Source organism: Artibeus jamaicensis, unplaced genomic scaffold, assembly GCF_021234435.1.
Source record: "Artibeus jamaicensis isolate MK-2021 breed Jamaican fruit bat unplaced genomic scaffold, CSHL_Jam_final contig_240, whole genome shotgun sequence".
Lineage (NCBI taxonomy): Eukaryota > Metazoa > Chordata > Mammalia > Chiroptera > Phyllostomidae > Artibeus > Artibeus jamaicensis.
The window spans coordinates 5150663-5163706 of NW_026521506.1; the positions used below are offsets into that span (position 1 = coordinate 5150663).

A 13044-nucleotide genomic window follows, 5' to 3' on the forward strand; every position below is an offset into this window, starting at 1 on the left:
GCTCCTCCATCAGCATTAGATGGAGAGAATGTGAGGTCACTCTAATAAGTAAGCATGGTAATTCCTAAAAGAATAGCTGTAAGAAAATGAATAAAAAAATTAGATGAAGGGTACTAAATGCTAATGGAAAAAATAATTATATAAAATAAAGTAATAATTTTTAATAAACTAAAAAATGAGATAAAGAGATTTCCTCCTCTGAGGTAAGAGGATGATCACTCTAACAATGGAATGTAGGGCTTCCTTGGTGATGGGAGCGGCCTGCATGACTGCTTTGAAAGATGAGACTGAAGTCAAATATGTACTTGTTCTTTAGCTATGATGATATTTGTATACCTTTTTCTCCCCTCTCTAATCTATGTTGCAGATACATATATATATGATAAACCATAAATATCTGATATATAAATATATGAATATATTGTAATATATAATATATACCTATATCATATATATTATGATATATATCATAGTCCTCTTAGAATGCTCCCTTAATTATCATGCTATACTCCTATCATGCAAATATCAATGGTCATCCATTTCTCAATACATTAAATCCAAACTATTTGACCTAGTTGTCAAGGTTCTTTGATTATATGGCCCTCCATAATTTATTTTCTGCTGATATCAGTCATGTCTTCCATGCCAATCAAGCTGGTCTCCTTGCTGCACTGTAAAAATCCAGGTTTCTTCTTTGCCTTCCTTTGAATTGTTTTCAATATAAAAACATTTCTTTTTTTCCCCTCTCTTCTTTAAGCTCTAGCTATTTTCTTAAGTACAGGACAGGTTCCAATTCGATCATGAAGGCTTTCCCAACCTATTGTTCTAACTGATCTCTCTTATAAAATACTCACTCTGTAACATGGCATTTGATTAAATATAGTCTTGTCACTATTTTAGATACTTTAATTATGTCGGCCCTGTTGCTCAATCTAGTGTGTAAAGTATTTGGGGGGACTGTGTGTGCCACTTCTTTTATATTCCCCTCATTTCTAGCTTATTGCTAGGCACATGGTCAAGACATAACAAATGTTTGCTGACTGTTAACTGATTGCTGGTGTTGTCTAGTAGTCTCTGCCTATATATGCCATCAGTTCTGTCAACAGAGGCTGTGAAATTTCTGCCAAAGATTATGTCTGCATAAAAACGAGCCTCTGGCATAAATTGTGATAATGGCCACTAGAGAATTCACCTGCAGAAAGGGGACCTCAGGCATATTGCTTGGTGCTCTAGGAGGCTCTTATGCCATGTTTTCTACTGTCATAATATAGCTAAGCCATGTTCTAATGTGATGATGTAAGTCTCTTAAATAATTTACTAGAAATCTCTACCTCCTTAGTTTTCTAACATGGTTTTGGCATTCTAATTTCCAATAGGCTATGCCTAGAATTATGGACTGCAAATATATGGGGAAAAATTAGACATATTCTAGAAGTCAAGAATTTAGCATTTTAAAGAAATACTTTCTTTTCTGTGAAAACTCTATTTTCAAATGCAAATATTCTATTTTATTATGCATGAGCAAAATAAGTCCAGGTTTCACTGAAAAATTCATTCAGAAGGTAAAGAATTTAATTCCAAGATCTAGAACTGAATCCTTCCATTTGAATACAGCTTCTCTTTATTTATACTCTCTTCCTCACTTAACTTACTGTGCACCTATACTGTAACCTCTAATTTCCAGACCCTGCCCTATTCTCTGTTTCTCTGTCTCTCTCTGTGTCTGTCTATCTCTCTCCCTTTCCACTGCTTCCTGTCTCTCTTGCACACATATCTGCACACACACACACAGACTTCACCACCTCCATACCTAGACCACCACCTACACACTTGACATTATAAGAACGTATTACTTTAAAGCTTATATTTTCCTGTTCACTTATTTTTCTATTCATTTTACAGCAACACAAAGTAAAAATTCAGTAGATGGCAACCCATTATTATTATTGTCATGGAATTCGATCAGAAGACAAACTTGTTTTCTGCACTGTGCATTGCCTTACTGCACACCCTGAGAACCCTCATGAGAAAAGCTCTTACACTCACACTATTCACTCCTCCAGGGCTCTCACTGAAGCTGCCTGCCTCTTCCAACTGTGATCATGCATTCACTTTAAGGTCCCCTTATGTCAACAATTGGTATCCATGCCCCACTTATTCACCTGATGCCTTTAAAATGCACCTACTTTGGAATGTGTGTTTGTCTCCCTCAGTTCATCATAACTTCCAGATCATTTGATTCCTCGAGTGTTAGAATGGCATGCTTGCTTTTTTTTGTATCTTATCATGGAAACACTGTATGGATCTTCTTGTACTCCATAGGGGCTCAGTAAATGTTTTTATATTGAGAACCAAACACATGCCTGAATACATCCTTTTAAAGCTAACTCTCAAATTCCTACAAAATATCCACAACTGAGAGCACAACTGAGGAATAGGGATGAGTGAGCAGAAGAGCTTATTAAAAATGATCCAAGCCTGTGATATAATTTCCTTTGGACTGGATTTTTCCTTAGGCTTAGGACACGTGCTAATTCTCTCAGCTGCTTTAATCATGTAGATATTAAACAACGTGGGGGCATCAATAGTCCTTTAAAGTTATGAGAAGTGCATGCTATGATTAGAAACGAAGTAGGATGAAAGCCAAGCATTTGGTGACTGGCAGTCCCAGCAGCAGGTGTCCTGACTGAGGATAGACCCCAAGATCTACTGCAAAATGCAGAAATGGAGAAACCCAAACCTCTCAAAGAAGAAGGCTTCAAAACTCAATCCAAATCAAAAGGCTTCAGACTTTCATGCAGGCTTTAGAAAGAAAAACATTGTTTGTCTGAATTGTAAGTAGAATTCATTTGAAGACATATTATCCCTTTTAAAAGAAATCAATCCAAAACACACACACAAAAAATCAACAATGACAACAATCCGTTTCAACAGAATCTGAGGTCCAATGAGCGAGGGTTGACAGCCAAACCTTTTTTTAAAAAATAATGGTAGCCAGGAAAGAAGATGATGGGTTGTAAGAATTCACCACCTGGAAAAGGGAGTTACCTGGGGAGTGACAGCTGCCATAGGAAAAGCAGAACAAACACACCTGCTGTCAGGCACACCTGTTCTTTTCAGGGAGAGGAACCCTGAGGCTGAAACAGCAGAAAGCGCCCAAGAGCAGGATAGGATGCCTCTTATGACCCTTAAATATTGTCACTGATTCCTCTGGAGTTATTTTCTTGGGAGAAATGGTTGCAGAGTAGCCACATAAGATTTCATGCAGTCTTTTAAATTTCATAGTCTCTCAAGTTGATTCTCTGGCAGATAGAAGGAATTTCCTTAGAGACCTGAACAGAAGACAGAGGCAGACATTTCCTATGGCCTATGCTGGAGAAAGAAGATAAACTGTTATGTGCTATATTAAAGGTTTTAGATCTCAGGTGGCATGAGGCCTACTGAGACTAGTAGGGTAGATGCTAGCAGTGGGTGAGGGGGACACTCATCACCAAGCCTCCCCTAACCCACTTGTCAAAAGTCCTTTCATCACCACAGGAAGCATTTGCCCTTTAAGTGTAGACGGTCATTTGTGAACATAGCATAATTTCTGGTTGCACACTTACTACTTAGTCATTGATGCCTGGAAAAGTCGAATTCTGAGCTTCCAGAGTAACCCAGAGAATATTGCAGCCCCATGAAAATAAATCAGACCAAAGGGATAAGATAGCTCTGTAACAAATTAGGTATACCAACTTTATAAATGCTCACAATGCCCTACAGGAAAGCCTGCTGCCAGAAGATAAGCCAAACTAGAGTTCAATATCAGTGGCAATATTTTGTCCTGCCTTGTTAAAGAAAATGGTATAGTAAGGAATGGAACTAATTAAGGCAGTGGAAATAGTGAGATAGAAGAAATTTTAAATGTAACTGATGTATAGCCTAAAAATAGACTTAAAAAACCCAGTGTTTCTAAGAATGTATAAGGTACTCAATGTTGAGTATTTTAAAGAATTCAAGGGACTTTTATATCATTATAATTAAAAGTGTTTGCAGTCCCTACCATTAAGGAATTTACCATTTCACTGGGGAAACAAGCTTTAAAACCAATGCTTAAGCCAGGAAATTGTCCATTGCAGTACCATGAATGTCAGACAGTAAAAGTCATAGGAGTTGACAGAAGGAGGTGAGCAATACATGCAGAAGTTGGGAAGGAGGACTTTATCAAAGAGGGGAGACTTAGATCTTGAGAGATGGGTATGATTTGTAAGTGCAAGAAAGAATTCCAAAAAGAATATTTGTAACTAAAACTCAAGGGAACTATGAGATTCTAAATATGACCTTCAGCATGAGTCACAGTTACTATGTTTACTTCTGAGTATAAGAATCGATGTAGATATACATATTAATATGGAAATTAAAGTCCCTAGAGTTTAAAGTGAAATAAATCACCACAATTCATGAGGGTTTTTCTAAACTGGCATATAAAATGCAAACAGAAAAATACATTAGAAATTTTTACTTAAATTTCAGGCATCTCTGCCTACTTAGGTTTAAGATCACAATCAGTGCTAGGATAAAAAAAAATCCCAAGAGGGGCCTCTGAACCTGTACCACAATACAATCACTACACTTGGTGAATTCACATTCAAAGCAATCATAAATTCTACTTAAGTTTATAACCCCAGGAATAATCTTAAGAGCAAATCCTCCAACTCTATAGTTCCAACTCTTGACTATCCATGTCTTAATAGAAGAGAAAATTATCCTCTGGTTTTCATGAAGTTCTCCTCCAAGTTTTTTAACTTGTGGAGAGGGATATTAATCACTCTGTATTTCACCCTTCTTTCCAGATGCATACACTGAAGGCGTTAATAAGCAGCAAAATGGTCAAGGTCAGCAGACAAAGGAGAGAAAGGCACACACCATCCACCAACTGGGAAAGCCCTCCTTCACCACCCAAAGTTGTGAGCATTTGATTCAAGAATCAAACAGAATATGCCCATGATGTCAAAGAGGATAAATAAATCTAAAGACTCACCCGCGGTAATTTGAACAACCTTGAGTGATTTCTCAACTCACGGACAATATTTAAGTCAGTGTTTCTTTTTTTAATATATAATCTTTATTGTGTTTTTTCTATACCATTTAGTCCCCTTATACCCCCATCCCCAACAATCACCACCCTGTCATCCATGTTTTTTTTAAAGCTTTTTAAAATTTATTTTATTTAGTTACTTTTCAAGTACAGTTTTTTGTCTATTTCTATGGCAGCATGGGTGGTTCAATGGTAGAATTCTCCATGAGTTCTTTTAATTTTTTTGCTCAATCCCTCCAGTACTTCAAAGAGTACTTGAAAAAAATGGAAGAAAAAAAAACAGCTCTGACTGGTACAGCTCAGTGGATTGAGTACCAGACCATGAACCAAAGGGTCACCTGTTCAATTCCCAGTCAGGGCACGTACGTGCCTGGGTTGTGGGCCAGGTCCCCAGTTGGGGGTACACAAGAGGCAGCCACACACTAATGTTTCTCTCCCTATCTCCCTCCCTTCCTCTCTAAAAATCAATAAATAAATCTTTAAAAAAATAGATTAGATAGTATCTGTTGTTAATTTAAAAAAGATATTTAGAATTTTTATGGTTTCAGGTGTAACATTGAAGTCTTTGATCCATTTTGAGTTTATTCTTGCATGTGGTATAAGAAGGTGGTCTAGTTTCATTTTTCTGCATGTATCTGTCCAATTTTCCCAACATCATGTATTAAATAAACTATCTTTAGCCTATTGTATATGCTTGCTTCCTCTGTTGAATATTAACTGACTATAAAGATGTAGGTTTATTTCTGGGCTCTCTGTTCTGTTCCATTGATCTATGTGTCTGTTTTTTATGCTATTCCATTTGATTATTACGGCCTTGTAGTATAGTTTGATATTATGTAGTTTGATTCCTCCATCTTTGTTCTTCTCTCTCAGGATCACTGTTGCTATGTGGGGCCTTTAGTGGTTCCATATACATTTTTGAAATATTTGTTCTAGTTCTGTGAAATACATCATTGGAATCTTGATAGGAATTGCATTGAATCTATAGATGGGCATTTTAATGATATTAATTATTCCTGTCCATGAACATGGTATATTCTTCCACTTATTTGTATCTTCTTCAATTTGTTTCTTTAGTGTCTTATAATTTTCCAAGTACAGGACTTTTACATCCTTGGTTAGATTTATTCCTAGGAATTTCACTCTTTTTGAAGTAATTGTAAATGGAATTGTTCTCTTAATTTACTTTTCTGATAGTTCATTATTAACACATAAAAGTGCAACTGATTTCTGAATATTAATTTTGCATCCTGCTACTTTGCTGAATTGATTTATCAGTTCTAGTAGTTTCTTAGTGGAATCTTTCGGGTTCTCTATGTATGGCATTATGTCATCTGCAAATACACAGTTTTACTTCTTCCTTATCAATTTGGATACCTTTTATTTCTTCTTATCTGACTGCTGTGCCTAGGACTTTCAGTGCTATGTTGAGTAAGAGAGGTGAAAGTGGACATCCCTTTCTTGTTTCTGATCTTAAGAGGAACACTTGTAGTTTTTTTGCCCCTTGAGTATGATGCTGGCAGTAGGTTTGTCATATATGGCCTTTATTATGTTTAGGTATGTTCCCTCTATTTCCACTTTGCTGAAAGTTTAGATCATAAACGGATGTTCAATTTTATCATATGCTTTTTCTGTATCTATTAATATGAGCATGTTGTTGTTATTCTTCATTTTGATTATGTGGTGAATGGCATTTATTGATTTGTGAATGTTGTAGCAACCTCGCATATCCAGAATAATCTCCCTTGATCATGGTATATGGCCTTTTTTGATGCAGTGTTGTATTTGGCTTGCTAATATTTTGTTGAAGATTTTAGCATCTATGTTCATCAGGGTTATTGGCCTATATAGGGAGTAAAATCTCACACATTTTTTGTAGCAATATTTTATCTGATATACCTCCTCAGACAAGAGAAACAAAAAAAAAATAACAAACAGTACTACATCAAACTAAAATGCTTTTGCTTAGTGAAGGAAACCATCAACAAAATAAAAAGACACCTGACAGAATGGGAGAACATATTCACCAATATACCTGATATGGGTTAATATCCAGAATTTATAAAGAACTTACAAAACTGAACACAAAAAAAACCAAATAATCCAATTAAAAAATAGATAAAGGACCTAAATAGACACTTCTCCAAAGATGACATACAGATGGCCAATAGACACATGAAAAGATGCTCAATGTCACTAATCATCAGAGAAATGCAAATTAAAACCACAGTGAGATGCCATCTCACACCTCTCAGAATGGATATCATCAATCAACAAACAACAAGTGCTAGCGTGGATGTGGAGAAAAGGGAACACTTTTGCACTGTTGGTGGGAATGCAGACTGGTGCAGCATCTGTGGAAAGCAGTATAGAGATACCTCAGAAAATAAAAAATGGATGTGCCTTTTGACCCAGTGACCTCACTTCTGGGAATATATCCAAGAAACCCAAAACACTAATTTGAAAGAACATAAGCACTCCTATGTTCATTGCAGAATGATGTATAATAGCCAAGATATGGAAGCAGCCCAAATGTTCATCATTTTATTGGAGTGGATAAAACAATAGAATACTACTTGGCCATAAAAAAGAAAAGTTTACCCTTTGGGACAGCATGGATGGACCTGGAGAACATTATGTTAAGTGAAATAAGCCAGTCAGAGAAGACAAATACCATATGATTTCACTCACATGTGGAATCTAATGAACAGACTAAACTAACAAGAAAAATGGGGGCAGACTCATAGATAGAGAGCAGGATGACAGCTATTAGCAGGGTGAAGTTGGCGGTGGAAGGATTATTGAGCAAAAAAAAAAAGGGACTCATGGACATGGACAACAGTGTGGGGATTGTTGGGGGAAGGAGAGTATAAGGAGGCATAATGGGAAAAATAAACAGATTATGAAAAATTTATAAATAAAAATTTACAAAATAAAAAATAAAGATATTTAAAATCATCATTAATTTTCTATAGATTCAGAATTTGTCAAAATTCCAACAGTCTTTGTTAGATATTTACTATGAGTGAACAATGTATGGAAAAACAACTTAATTTCAGAACTAAAATTTGGATAGGAATAGCTTAAGCTATTTAAAATAAGCTTTTAAAAGCATTTTAAAATGCATGCATTTACATTCCCATAATTGGTAATTATTCTTATCTGTTCATTAAAGCAGATGCCAAAAATTCTTTATTTGGTCACCATTATTTACCATTTAAGTTCCTCTGCATTTGAAAATCATTTTGGCATATTTGACATCATAATTTTTAGCTAGCTACATAATACTATGTATATTATTTTGCACAATATATTTTCCGCAGAAATATTTTCACATGTCATCTCATTCTACTTTATTATAGAAAAGAATACTTGTACATGGCAAACATTTCCAAAAGAATGAAAAATATGACAAAAACTGACACTTCCTTCTATCTCTGCTCCTAAGTGCTACTTGTAAAAGGTGACAATTAAGAATATTTGTGTATCTTTCATGCACATGCACACATATATGTGTATGTGCCCTTGTATATTTGTATCAAAGTGTAATGTGTATGCATTTGTGTATGTGTGTAAAATACACTTTAAATGATGTGTGAAAACTTTTGACATAGACTATTCTATATATGTGCCTACATCTTTTTTAATGGCTGTATAGAAGTCCATTGTGGCAAATAATTGATTTGATTTTTATTGAAGAATTTTTAATTTTAAAAATCAAATCAATTATTTTCGGACTTAAGGTGATTCTTTTTTGGAGGGTGTCAGATAAGACTGTAACCACCCCCCCAAAGAGTTTGCATTACATGAGAGTTGCCTGAATCGGTGTATTTTAGAGTAACAAAATTGTATTCTTACTAATATATTCAAACATTCAATTAAGATTCTTCTCTATTAGTCTAAATTAGTGAGGACCTACCATATGGTTCTTTCCTTTGATTTTGAAGACATTGATATTATTGATGTGGCATAATTTGCCCTTTTTGCTAAAGCACTTAGTTCATTTACTGTATCTGGCTCCGGAGGGAAGGGAAAATGATACTGTTCTCTTTTATATTCTTTTGCTTACAGCCTGTGTAGTCTGTGAGGACCTGCTTTTCTGAGAGTGTACACTAGAAACCATGGTGACAGAACAGGTAGCAAATAAATAGGGCAGCTAAACAGAAATCCGGTCTGGCAAAGGGTAGAAAGAGCAGAAACAAAGAGGACTATGAGACAACCAAATATAACCAAACTTTGAAGGATCAACTCTTTCATCCTCCCACCAATATTGGTCTGTCCAGTGGAAGAAAATGGAGATTTATAAATGACTTAGAAGGGAAAGAAAACATGACCACAATTGTTCTTTAGAAAGATTACATATATTCAATGTCACCCTATAATGTTAAATAGGCTGTTGAATGGCAGATACCACTTATTGAAGAATTGTTTCACTTCATTCCATTGTGAATTAAGGGGAAAATAATAACTGAGCATAATCAAGGTGCAACATAATCTCTCTGGGAATAAAATAGTCTCTTATTAACAGGTGGGCAGTTAAGAGGATGAAACTAATGCTTTGGGGCACTATTTAGACTGTACATTCAAAGTATATTTAGAATATTTGAAAGTGAAAAAGTAATAGTGGAATTGATTATTTGAGCAGGTCACTTATCTCAGAGTCTATTTCCCCATCTGTAAAACTAGGTGATTTCTAACAGCTCTTTCATGTGTACAATTCTAATATTACGGACATATTCAATAGTCATATTGTACAGTCATAAAAGTATTCTGTGGTCAGAAAAATACTAAAATGTTCCATTATAAATGTGCCTGAAGTACATTATTGATAACATTTCTTTTCTAATAAAGATAGTCTAGAATGCTTTTTGCGCCTCTGTGCCTGGCTAGATTTTACTTTTGAACTTAAGTCAGCTATCCTGTCTTCCAAGAATCCTTCTGACCCCCTATTTGAATTAGATGTCCCTCCTACTGTTCTTATCATGCTGGATTTTAAATTATTCATGTTTTCTCTGTATCCTCATTAGATTATAATCAGCACCTTACTAGCAGTGACTCTGACTTTGTATCCAAATGCTTAGCACAATACTTGCCACATAACAAACATTTGCTGAATTAAAGCATGACAATCAAACCATTCTTATAGATTACTTTCACTGTAGAAACTTCTGAACTTATTACATCTCTTATTAGTAAATTGAACTACTTATTTACATTCTTAGATTCTAATGGGTATCTCAAAATGAAAATGTTTAAAACAGAATGCTTGATTTATAGCCTGAAACCCATTAATTTCTCAGTCTTCCCCTCATCAGTTGCTCCACCCAGAAACCAGGCTCTTTCTTGATTCTTCCCTCTCCCTCTCTGCTCAAATGTAATTCAAAACAGAAAGACCTATAGGTTGTATCTCCAAAGTATATCTCAATTTAGTCCACTTCCCTGTAGACCCACCTCTTGCATGGGCCTCTGCAATAACATTATAATTCATTGCTGTTCTCTTTTGTATTCCCCATTCATTACCCAAACATCAGCCAAAGTAGTCTTTTAAATATGTAAATCCGACTCTACCCCTGATTAAAAATCCATCCATATCTTCCCATTACCCTTAAGAGAAAGACTTAAATCCTTAGCATGGCCTACAGAGCCCTATGTCTAGTCATTCCCTATCTCCCCAGCTCCATCAAGTAGCAGCTTTCCCACTGCAACAGAGACACTATTTAAAGTTACTGAAACTTTTTCATGCCTTACAGACTTTGTATATGCTGTTTCCCTGCTTGGAATGCTGTAGCCTCATCTTTTCCATGTGCTTGGCGTGTTCTTATTCTTTTTCCTCAGGTTATGAAATACCATGTTTTGCTGTGTATAATGCACACCCATGTTTTTGGGCCAAACTTTCAAGGAAAAACCTTTCATTTAAATTTTTAAATTCAATTATTTATTTATTTATATTTAGAAATAAAACCAATTGTCGTATTCCAGGGTATTATTTTGTATATGGATATCATTATTGCTTTCTGCAGTTGTACTTTTAGCTCATAAGCATAAATAAAAGAATTAAAAACATTTATATACATACAGAATTAGTACTACCCATGCATAATGTGTATCCTTATTTTTCCCTCAAAAATGTGGGCAAAAAAGTGTATATCATACACGGCAAAATATGGTGCTTCTTTAGATAAGCCTTGCCTGAACACAGGAAGTAGACTCCTAGCCTTATCCTGTTAACTTGTAATAATATACTCTGTTGATTCCTTTCATAGCACCATTTACTGTCTGTCTATCTCCCCCAGGAGACCGTAAGCTTTAGTGAAAGCAGAACCTGTGTTTGTTTCATTTACCACTACACTCAGCATGCAGTATGTTGCCTGGCACAGAATAGGTGTTCTGTCTCTCTATGTATTTTTGAATGGATTACTAAGCAAATACATTATAGATACTGACTGAGAGTACAAATAATGACAAGGCTGTGTTTGGTGTAAAACAACACAGTTAATCATGGTAGAGGAGTATACTCTTAACAAATTGATGTCTAGTGACTAGTCATAATTCTTAAAATGTGGTGTAACTATTGAGCACTCATCCACCACACTTCACCCATAATATTGGCAAGAAAACATTATAAATATTCATTCATTCACTAATTCAATAAAAGATACAGGAATATGGAATCAATAATAACTAATATAATTTATAAAGAGAAAGAATCCTCTCATAAGTGAATAGGCCCAATTAAGAATTGGAACTGCCCTGACTGGTGTGGCTCAGTGATTTGGGCATCTTCCTGCAAACTGAAAGGTCACCAGTTGATTCCTGGTCAGGGCACATGCCTGGGTTGTGGGCCAGGTTCCCAGGTGGAGGTGCATAAGAGGCAACTGTTTAATGTTTCTCTCCTCCTTTCTGCTCTAAATAAATAAATAAAGTATTGGCCCTGGCTGGTGTAGCTCAGTGGATTGAGCACGGGCCTGCGAACCAGACAATCGCGGTTCGATTCCCAGTCAGGGCACATGCCTGGGTTGCAGACCAGTTCCCTGCAGGCCAATTCCCAGCAGGGGACGCATGAAAGGCAACCATACATCATGTTTCTCTCCCTCTCTCCTTCCCTTCCCTCTAAAGATAAATAAATAAAATCTTAAAAAAAATAAAGTATTTAAAAATGGAACTATAAATTTATTTTTACTTTTTTAATTTAAATTATTCTATCGTTGTTCAATTACAGTTATCTATATTTTCTCCCCTCCCCTCCTCCCACCCCCTCCAAACCCACCTCCCTCCCTTGGTTCCACCCTCCCCCTTGGTTTTGTCCATGTGCCCTTTATACTAGTTCCTGAAAACCCTTCTCCCCACTGTCCCCTCCCCCCTCCCCTCTGGCTATTGTTAGATTGTTCTTAATTTCAATGTCTCTGGTTGTATTTTGTTTGATTTTTTTCTTTTGTTGATTATGGTCCAGTTAAAGGTGAGAAATACCATATTTTTATTTTTTGAGTCATATTTAAGGGCCTTTAAACATCTCCTTGTGTACCCACTCGCTCTTCCTATCTAGACTCTATATATGGAGGGTAGTGTATATAGATTTTATTTTACTTCCATTTGCTCAACAAATAAATAATGTTCATGTCAGTGTTTCTCCCTATGTTAACAGACACAGACCATGACCTTTGCCATTATGAAACACAGTAAAATTCAAACAGAGAAAATCCCTAAGAAAGGACACAAAAAACACAGGTACAATGGAAAAAGCCTAATGAGAAATAGAAAGTTAGTAAATGATGGTGGGCATAATCACATTAGAAGAAACACTATTATGTAGCATCAAATGCATATTCACATTTAATTTGGGGGTGGTACTAAGCTCAGCACCATACGAATTAAGGGTTTTTTTAATCCCTTCTAGTAGCTTACCATCCAAGATGTTGATTATACTGCAAGGCACAAAAATAATTTGAAGGGTTATTATTCATGCTGCC

The 13044-nt window shown here is 35.7% G+C and overlaps 1 protein-coding gene across 1 annotated transcript in view; it reads right to left on the minus strand.

Moving 5' to 3' along the window:
* Positions 1-13044, minus strand: part of LOC119057296 (teneurin-1-like) — a 392900-nt gene that overhangs the window by 76110 nt on the left and 303746 nt on the right. The gene's annotated exons all lie outside the window — the stretch shown is intronic.